Raw genomic sequence first — 10140 nt, forward strand, 5'->3', positions numbered from 1 at the left:
AGAAACATCTGATTGACAAACTCTTCTACCTGGGAGAAGGAGCGGCTCAGTGAGTAAAGACACTGACTGGCACTGAGTGTGAAGCAGGGGAACCTGGGAGAAGGAGCGGCTCAGTGAGTAAAGACACTGACTGGCACTGAGTGTGAAGCAGGGGAACCTGGGAGAAGGAGCGGCTCAGTGAGTAAAGACACTGACTGGCACTGAGTGTGAAGCAGGGGAAGGAGCGGCTCAGTGAGTACAGACACTGACTGGCACTGAGTGTGAAGCAGGGGAAGGAGCGGCTCAGTGAGTACAGACACTGACTGGCACTGAGTGTGAAGCAGGGGAAGGAGCGGCTCAGTGAGTACAGACACTGACTGGCACTGAGTGGGAAGCAGGGGAACCTGGGAGAGGGAGCGGCTCAGTGAGTACAGACACTGACTGGCACTGAGTGTGAAGCAGGGGAACCTGGGAGAAGGAGCGGCTCAGTGAGTAAAGACACTGACTAGCACTGAGTGTGAAGCAGGGGAACCTGGGAGAAGCAGCGGCTCAGTGAGTAAAGACACTGACTGGCACTGAGTGTGAAGCAGGGGAACCTGGGAGAAGGAGCGGCTCAGTGAGTAAAGACACTGACTAGCACTGAGTGTGAAGCAGGGGAACCTGGGAGAAGCAGCGGCTCAGTGAGTAAAGACACTGACTGACACTGAGTGTGAAGCAGGGGAACCTGGGAGAAGGAGCGGCTCAGTGAGTAAAGACACTGACTGGCACTGAGTGTGAAGCAGGGGAACCTGGGAGAAGGAGCGGCTCAGTGAGTAAAGACACTGACTGACACTGAGTGTGAAGCAGGGGAGCCTGGGAGAAGCAGCGGCTCAGTGAGTAAAGGCACTGACTGGCACTGAGTAGCAGGGGATCCTGGTTTAATTCCCGGTGTCGGCTCCTTGTGACCTTGGGCAAGTCACTTTATCTCCCTGTGCCTCAGGCACCAAAAACATAGATTGTAAGCTCCACGGGGCAGGGACCTGTGCCTGCAAATGGTCCTCAGGCTGCCAGCGCTCCTCAGTCAGGCTGCCAGCGCTCCTCAGTCAGGCTGCCAGCGCTCCTCAGTCAGGCTGCCAGCGCTCCTCAGTCAGGCTGCCAGCGGTCCTCAGTCAGGCTGCCAGCGCTCCTCAGGCTGCCAGCGCTCCTCAGTCAGGCTGCCAGCGCTCCTCAGGCTGCCAGCGCTCCTCAGTCAGGCTGCCAGCGGTCCTCAGTCAGGCTGCCAGCGCTCCTCAGTCAGGCTGCCAGCGCTCCTCAGTCAGGCTGCCAGCGCTCCTCAGTCAGGCTGCCAGCGCTCCTCAGTCAGGCTGCCAGCGCTCCTCAGTCAGGCTGCCAGCGCTCCTCAGGCTGCCAGCGCTCCTCAGTCAGGTTGCCAGCGCTCCTCAGTCAGGCTGCCAGCGCTCCTCAGTCAGGCTGCCAGCGCTCCTCAGTCAGGCTGCCAGCGCTCCTCAGTCAGGCTGCCAGCGGTCCTCAGGCTGCCAGCGCTCCTCAGTCAGGCTGCCAGCGCTCCTCAGTCAGGCTGCCAGCGCTCCTCAGTCAGGCTGCCAGCGCTCCTCAGGCTGCCAGCGCTCCTCAGTCAGGCTGCCAGCGCTCCTCAGGCTGCCAGCGCTCCTCAGGCTGCCAGCGCTCCTCAGTCAGGCTGCCAGCGCTCCTCAGTCAGGCTGCCAGCGGTCCTCAGGCTGCCAGCGGTCCTCAGTCAGGCTGCCAGCGGTCCTCAGTCAGGCTGCCAGCGGTCCTCAGTCAGGCTGCCAGCGCTCCTCAGACTGCCAGCGGTCCTCAGTCAGGCTGCCAGCGGTCCTCAGTCAGGCTGCCAGCGGTCCTCAGGCTGCCAGCGGTCCTCAGTCAGGCTGCCAGCGCTCCTCAGTCAGGCTGCCAGCACTCCTCAGTCAGGCTGCCAGCGCTCCTCAGGCTGCCAGCGCTCCTCAGTCAGGCTGCCAGCGCTCCTCAGTCAGACTGCCAGCGCTCCTCAGTCAGGCTGCCAGCGGTCCTCAGTCAGGCTGCCAGCGGTCCTCAGTCAGGCTGCCAGCGGTCCTCAGTCAGGCTGCCAGCGGTCCTCAGTCAGGCTGCCAGCGCTCCTCAGTCAGGCTGCCAGCGCTCCTCAGTCAGGCTGCCAGCGCTCCTCAGTCAGGCTGCCAGCGCTCCTCAGTCAGGCTGCCAGCGCTCCTCAGTCAGGCTGCCAGCGCTCCTCAGGCTGCCAGCGGTCCTCAGTCAGGCTGCCAGCGGTCCTCAGTCAGACTGCCAGCGCTCCTCAGTCAGGCTGCCAGCGCTCCTCAGTCAGGCTGCCAGCGCTCCTCAGTCAGGCTGCCAGCGCTCCTCAGGCTGCCAGCGCTCCTCAGGCTGCCAGCGCTCCTCAGGCTGCCAGCGCTCCTCAGTCAGGCTGCCAGCGCTCCTCAGTCAGGCTGCCAGCACTCAGGCTGCCAGCGGTCCTCAGTCAGGCTGCCAGCGCTCCTCAGTCAGGCTGCCAGCGCTCCTCAGTCAGGCTGCCAGCGCTCCTCAGTCAGGCTGCCAGCGCTCCTCAGCCTGCCAGCGCTCCTCAGTCAGGCTGCCAGCGCTCCTCAGTCAGGCTGCCAGCGCTCCTCAGTCAGGCTGCCAGCGCTCCTCAGTCAGGCTGCCAGCGCTCCTCAGTCAGGCTGCCAGCGCTCCTCAGTCAGGCTGCCAGCGCTCCTCAGGCTGCCAGCGCTCCTCAGTCAGGCTGCCAGCGCTCCTCAGTCAGGCTGCCAGCGCTCCTCAGTCAGGCTGCCAGCGGTCCTCAGTCAGGCTGCCAGCGCTCCTCAGGCTGCCAGCGCTCCTCAGGCTGCCAGCGCTCCTCAGTCAGGCTGCCAGCGCTCCTCAGGCTGCCAGCGGTCCTCAGTCAGGCTGCCAGCGCTCCTCAGTCAGGCTGCCAGCGGTCCTCAGGCTGCCAGCGGTCCTCAGTCAGGCTGCCAGCGGTCCTCAGTCAGGCTGCCAGCGGTCCTCAGTCAGGCTGCCAGCGCTCCTCAGGCTGCCAGCGGTCCTCAGTCAGGCTGCCAGCGCTCCTCAGGCTGCCAGCGGTCCTCAGTCAGGCTGCCAGCGCTCCTCAGGCTGCCAGCGCTCCTCAGTCAGGCTGCCAGCGCTCCTCAGTCAGGCTGCCAGCGCTCCTCAGTCAGGCTGCCAGCGCTCCTCAGTCAGGCTGCCAGCGCTCCTCAGGCTGCCAGCGCTCCTCAGTCAGGCTGCCAGCGCTCCTCAGTCAGGCTGCCAGCGCTCCTCAGTCAGGCTGCCAGCGCTCCTCAGGCTGCCAGCGGTCCTCAGTCAGGCTGCCAGCGCTCCTCAGGCTGCCAGCGCTCCTCAGTCAGGCTGCCAGCGCTCCTCAGGCTGCCAGCGCTCCTCAGTCAGGCTGCCAGCGCTCCTCAGTCAGGCTGCCAGCGCTCCTCAGTCAGGCTGCCAGCGCTCCTCAGTCAGGCTGCCAGCGCTCCTCAGTCAGGCTGCCAGCACTCCTCAGGCTGCCAGCGCTCCTCAGGCTGCCAGCGCTCCTCAGGCTGCCAGCGCTCCTCAGTCAGGCTGCCAGCGCTCCTCAGTCAGGCTGCCAGCGGTCCTCAGTCAGGCTGCCAGCACTCAGGCTGCCAGCGCTCCTCAGTCAGGCTGCCAGCGCTCCTCAGTCAGGCTGCCAGCGCTCCTCAGTCAGGCTGCCAGCGCTCCGCAGTCAGGCTGCCAGCGCTCCTCAGTCAGGCTGCCAGCGCTCCTCAGTCAGGCTGCCAGCGCTCCTCAGTCAGGCTGCCAGCGCTCCTCAGTCAGGCTGCCAGCGCTCCTCAGTCAGGCTGCCAGCGCTCCTCAGTCAGGCTGCCAGCGCTCCTCAGTCAGGCTGCCAGCGCTCCTCAGGCTGCCAGCGCTCCTCAGTCAGGCTGCCAGCGCTCCTCAGTCAGGCTGCCAGCGCTCCTCAGTCAGGCTGCCAGCGGTCCTCAGTCAGGCTGCCAGCGGTCCTCAGTCAGGCTGCCAGCGCTCCTCAGGCTGCCAGCGCTCCTCAGGCTGCCAGCGCTCCTCAGGCTGCCAGCGCTCCTCAGTCAGGCTGCCAGCGCTCCTCAGGCTGCCAGCGGTCCTCAGTCAGGCTGCCAGCGCTCCTCAGTCAGGCTGCCAGCGCTCCTCAGGCTGCCAGCGCTCCTCAGTCAGGCTGCCAGCGTTCCTCAGTCAGGCTGCCAGCGGTCCTCAGTCAGGCTGCCAGCGGTCCTCAGTCAGGCTGCCAGCGCTCCTCAGGCTGCCAGCGCTCCTCAGGCTGCCAGCGCTCCTCAGGCTGCCAGCGCTCCTCAGGCTGCCAGCGCTCCTCAGTCAGGCTGCCAGCGCTCCTCAGGCTGCCAGCGGTCCTCAGTCAGGCTGCCAGCACTCCTCAGGCTGCCAGCGGTCCTCAGTCAGGCTGCCAGCGCTCCTCAGGCTGCCAGCGCTCCTCAGTCAGGCTGCCAGCGCTCCTCAGTCAGGCTGCCAGCGCTCCTCAGTCAGGCTGCCAGCGCTCCTCAGTCAGGCTGCCAGCGCTCCTCAGTCAGGCTGCCAGCGCTCCTCAGGCTGCCAGCGCTCCTCAGTCAGGCTGCCAGCGCTCCTCAGTCAGGCTGCCAGCGCTCCTCAGTCAGGCTGCCAGCGCTCCTCAGTCAGGCTGCCAGCGCTCCTCAGGCTGCCAGCGGTCCTCAGTCAGGCTGCCAGCGCTCCTCAGGCTGCCAGCGCTCCTCAGGCTGCCAGCGCTCCTCAGTCAGGCTGCCAGCGCTCCTCAGGCTGCCAGCGCTCCTCAGTCAGGCTGCCAGCGCTCCTCAGTCAGGCTGCCAGCGCTCCTCAGTCAGGCTGCCAGCGCTCCTCAGTCAGGCTGCCAGCGCTCCTCAGTCAGGCTGCCAGCACTCCTCAGGCTGCCAGCGCTCCTCAGGCTGCCAGCGCTCCTCAGGCTGCCAGCGCTCCTCAGTCAGGCTGCCAGCGCTCCTCAGTCAGGCTGCCAGCGGTCCTCAGTCAGGCTGCCAGCACTCAGGCTGCCAGCGGTCCTCAGTCAGGCTGCCAGCGGTCCTCAGTCAGGCTGCCAGCGCTCCTCAGTCAGGCTGCCAGCGCTCCTCAGTCAGGCTGCCAGCGCTCCTCAGTCAGGCTGCCAGCGCTCCGCAGTCAGGCTGCCAGCGCTCCTCAGTCAGGCTGCCAGCGCTCCTCAGTCAGGCTGCCAGCGCTCCTCAGTCAGGCTGCCAGCGCTCCTCAGTCAGGCTGCCAGCGCTCCTCAGTCAGGCTGCCAGCGCTCCTCATCAGGCTGCCAGCGCTCCTCAGTCAGGCTGCCAGCGCTCCTCAGTCAGGCTGCCAGCGCTCCTCAGTCAGGCTGCCAGCGCTCCTCAGTCAGGCTGCCAGCGCTCCTCAGTCAGGCTGCCAGCGCTCCTCAGTCAGGCTGCCAGCGCTCCTCAGTCAGGCTGCCAGCGCTCCTCAGTCAGGCTGCCAGCGCTCCTCAGGCTGCCAGCGCTCCTCAGGCTGCCAGCGTTCCTCAGTCAGGCTGCCAGCGCTCCTCAGGCTGCCAGCGCTCCTCAGGCTGCCAGCGCTCCTCAGTCAGGCTGCCAGCGCTCCTCAGTCAGGCTGCCAGCGCTCCTCAGTCAGGCTGCCAGCGCTCCTCAGTCAGGCTGCCAGCGCTCCTCAGTCAGGCTGCCAGCGCTCCTCAGTCAGGCTGCCAGCGCTCCTCAGTCAGGCTGCCAGCGCTCCTCAGTCAGGCTGCCAGCGCTCCTCAGTCAGGCTGCCAGCGCTCCTCAGGCTGCCAGCGCTCCTCAGTCAGGCTGCCAGCGCTCCTCAGTCAGGCTGCCAGCGCTCCTCAGTCAGGCTGCCAGCGCTCCTCAGTCAGGCTGCCAGCGCTCCTCAGTCAGGCTGCCAGCGCTCCTCAGTCAGGCTGCCAGCGCTCCTCAGTCAGGCTGCCAGCGCTCCTCAGGCTGCCAGCGGTCCTCAGTCAGGCTGCCAGCGGTCCTCAGTCAGGCTGCCAGCGCTCCTCAGGCTGCCAGCGCTCCTCAGTCAGGCTGCCAGCGGTCCTCAGTCAGGCTGCCAGCGCTCCTCAGTCAGGCTGCCAGCGCTCCTCAGTCAGGCTGCCAGCGCTCCTCAGTCAGGCTGCCAGCGCTCCTCAGTCAGGCTGCCAGCGGTCCTCAGTCAGGCTGCCAGCACTCCTCAGGCTGCCAGCGGTCCTCAGGCTGCCAGCGCTCCTCAGGCTGCCAGCGCTCCTCAGGCTGCCAGCGCTCCTCAGTCAGGCTGCCAGGGCTCCTCAGTCAGGCTGCCAGCGCTCCTCAGTCAGGCTGCCAGCGCTCCTCAGGCTGCCAGCGCTTCTCAGGCTGCCAGCGCTCCTCAGGCTGCCAGCGCTCCTCAGGCTGCCAGCGCTCCTCAGGCTGCCAGCGCTCCTCAGGCTGCCAGCGCTCCTCAGTCAGGCTGCCAGCGCTCCTCAGTCAGGCTGCCAGCGCTCCTCAGGCTGCCAGCGCTCCTCAGGCTGCCAGCGCTTCTCAGGCTGCCAGCGCTCCTCAGGCTGCCAGCGCTCCTCAGGCTGCCAGCGCTCCTCAGGCTGCCAGCGCTCCTCAGGCTGCCAGCGCTCCTCAGACTGCCAGCGCTCCTCAGACTGCCAGCGCTCCTACGACCCCTTGTGGGTTTCTTGGCTTCAGCCAGTTGCTTTGGCAACCCCCCTGCCTTTTACCAGGATGGACTGCTCCCCCTCCCCTTGCCAGGTGATATTGTCCCAGTTAGTTTCCCATCAGCCCAGCATGCTGCCTCTAGTACCAGCAGCCATCCTGAGCCGTCATCTCTCCTATCCCGGGAAAGTGACTGATTTTTACCTATCCCTATATCTTGCATTTACCCCACTTCCCTCATAGCTCCCCCTCCCATTACTCTCATGTCCCAGTGTTCCCTCAGTACTTCCCCCCCCCCCTTTTATTTGTATGTTGTTGCCCCAAATAAACACTTCAGTAAGAAGGTTCCCTTGCTTGATATATGGGATTGTGTTAAGCTGCCGGTCCCTACGCCTCTCTCAGGGTGTGCTTGGGCCAGGACACCCTCAGTGTGGGGCTTCTGTTACTCTGAGTACTGAGCTCACATCTTCTTGTCACACTCCATGTCGGTGACTTGAGGGGTCAGTGGGGCCTGGTCTCACGGTAAGGAGTAGCCTAGTGGTAATGTCTCTTGGGAGCCCGCTTCAAATCCGCTCCTTGTGGCCTTGGGCAAGTCACTATCTCCCTGAGCCTAAAACACTAAACACAAACTGTAATCTCTACAGGGCAGGGACTCCGTGTGTCTGCAAACTGTGACACGCCATAACCGTGACACCCTGCCCAGTCTGTCACCCTCCCATATCAATGTGACACTGCCCAGCATGTGACAGCCCATAACCGTGACACCCTGCCCAGTCTGTCACCCTCCCATATCAATGTGACACTGCCCAGCATGTGACAGCCCATATCAATGTGTGTCCAGCATGTGACACCGCATACCAATTTGACACTGTGTCCAGCCTGTGACACCGCATACCAATGTGACACTGTGTCCAGCCTGTGACACCGCATACCAATGTGACACTGTGTCCAGCCTGTGACACTCCATACCAATGTGACACTGTGTCCAGCCTGTAACCCCCCATACCAATGTGACACTGTGTCCAGCCTGTGACACTCCATACCAATGTGACACTGTGTCCAGCCTGTAACCCCCCATACCCCAGCCTGTGACACCCCATACCAATGTGACACTGTGTCCAGCCTGTGACACCGCATACCAATGTGACACTTTGTCCAGCCTGTGACACTCCATACCAATGTGACACTGTGTCCAGCCTGTGACACCCATACCAATGTGACACTGTGTCCAGCCTGTGACACCGCATACCAATGTGACACTTTGTCCAGCCTGTGACACTCCATACCAATGTGACACTGTGTCCAGCCTGTGACACCCCATACCAATGTGACACTGTGTCCAGCCTGTGACACCGCATACCAATGTGACACTTTGTCCAGCCTGTGACACTCCATACCAATGTGACACTGTGTCCATGACTTTTCAGGTTGAACATTTTATATCTTAACAGAGGCGCCTGTTACACTGCTCCACAGCATCTCCTGTAAGGGACACCTCTCCTCTGAAAGCCATATTTCTCTTCCTTTAAATCTAAAGGGTGACCATGGAATGGTTTTTGGGATTGCCCCAGCACCCACAATTTGGCAGCATAAAATGGAGGAAATATTGGGTTGGCATACGTTATACTCGGTGTTTGCTCGATGATAAGTTGATCACCGGGCGCACTGACGCGGAGCATCGCCACAATGTCGAGCTGGTCTTTCTGGACTGTGAGCTAAAGGCAAATCTGCAAAAATGCAAGTTTTTTGTGCCCAAATTAGAGTTTTGTGCACATGTGGTGTCTGAAGAAGGGCTCCACCACAAAGGAAGACAAGGTGGACGCATTACTGAAGACTCCCACACCCAAGGATGTCTCACAACTTCGTTCCTTCTTGGGACTACTGAACTATTATAATAGATTCTTCCCTAATCCAGCGCACATTCTGTACCCCCCTGCACAGATTATTGGAAACAACAACATAATGGAACTGGACAGCGACGTGTCAGGCTTTCGAAATCTCAAAACGCATGATTCTGACGTCCCCATTATTGGTCCACAATGACCTCCGCACACCGTTACTGTTAGCATGTGACGCTTCACCATATGGTCTCGGGGCAGTTACTTACTCATCTGAGGGACAATGGCAGAGAGAAACCAATCGCTTTTGCGTCTCGGTCCCTATCCGAGGCCGAACGCAACTATTCTCAGATTGATAAAGAGGCCCCAGCTATAGTGTGCGCTATAAAGAAATTCCACGTGTGTGTGTGGTCGCGACTTTACGCTTGTCACGGATCACAAGCCGTTACTCTTCATCTTTAACCCCAAAAAGGGTATATCCACAACAACAGCCGCTCGCCTACAAAGGTACGCCCTCTTTTTGGGAGCATACACAGTATAAAATACCGCTCACACGATGAGCACGCTGATGCGGAAGCGATGTCCCAACTACCACTTCAAGAAAAAAAACGAAATTCAGCGACCACGTTGCCACTATGCGACTACGAATACATTGACCTCAGTTACTCGCCAAGGAAACACAGCGCGATGACACGCTCTGCACCGTTATGCAATCGTACAGGGTGGATGGCCTCAAACCGTAGCATCCAACCTGAGGCCATATAAACTTCGCCATCTGGAACTGACCACCAGGATCACTGCCTCGTGGGGAGAGAGAGTTGTGGTTCCGCACAGCATGCAGTCGCAAAAATTGCAACTACTACATAATGTACATCCTGGCATGGTTCGGAACCCCCCTCACACTGCCCCGAGTGCCCGTCACGTGACCCCCCTCACACTGCCCCGAGTGCCCGTCACGTGACCCCCCCCTCATACTGCCCGGAGTGCCTGTCACGTGACCCCCCCCTCACACTGCCCCGAGTGCTCCTGTCACGTGACCCCCCCACATAGTCCCAAGTGCCCCTGTCCGGTGACCCCCCCCACACACTGCCCCCGAGTGCCCCTGTCACGTGACTCCCCCTCACACTGCCCAGAGTGCCCCTGTCACGTGACTCCCCCTCACACTGCCCAGAGTGCCCCTGTCACGTGACTCCCCCCTCACACTGCCCCTGTCCGGTGCCCCCCCCCCACACACTGCCCCGAGTGCCCCTGTCACGTGACTCCCCCTCACACTGCCCAGAGTGCCCCTGTCACGTGACCCCCCCCACACTGCCCCGAGTGCCCGTCACGTGACTCCCCCCTCACACTGCCCGAGTGCTCCTGTCACGTGACTCCCCCCTCACACTGCCCCGAGTGCCCCCTGTCACGTGACCCCCCACACTGCCCAGAGTGCCCATGTCACGTGACTCCCCCTCACACTGCCCCGAGTGCCCGTCACGTGACTCCCCCACACACTGCCCCGAGTGCCCCTGTCACGTGACTCCCCCTCACACTGCCCCGAGTGCCCCTGTCACGTGACCCCCCACCACACACTGCCCAGAGTGCCCCTGTCACGTGACTCCCCCTCACACCTGCCCCGAGTGCCCCTGTCACGTGACCCCCCCCACACACTGCCCAGAGTGCCCCTGTCACGTGACCCCCCCCACACACTGCCCAGAGGGTCCCTGTCACGTGACCCCCCACACTGCCCC

Source organism: Ascaphus truei, chromosome 21 (genome assembly GCF_040206685.1).
Source record: "Ascaphus truei isolate aAscTru1 chromosome 21, aAscTru1.hap1, whole genome shotgun sequence".
Classification (NCBI taxonomy): domain Eukaryota; kingdom Metazoa; phylum Chordata; class Amphibia; order Anura; family Ascaphidae; genus Ascaphus; species Ascaphus truei.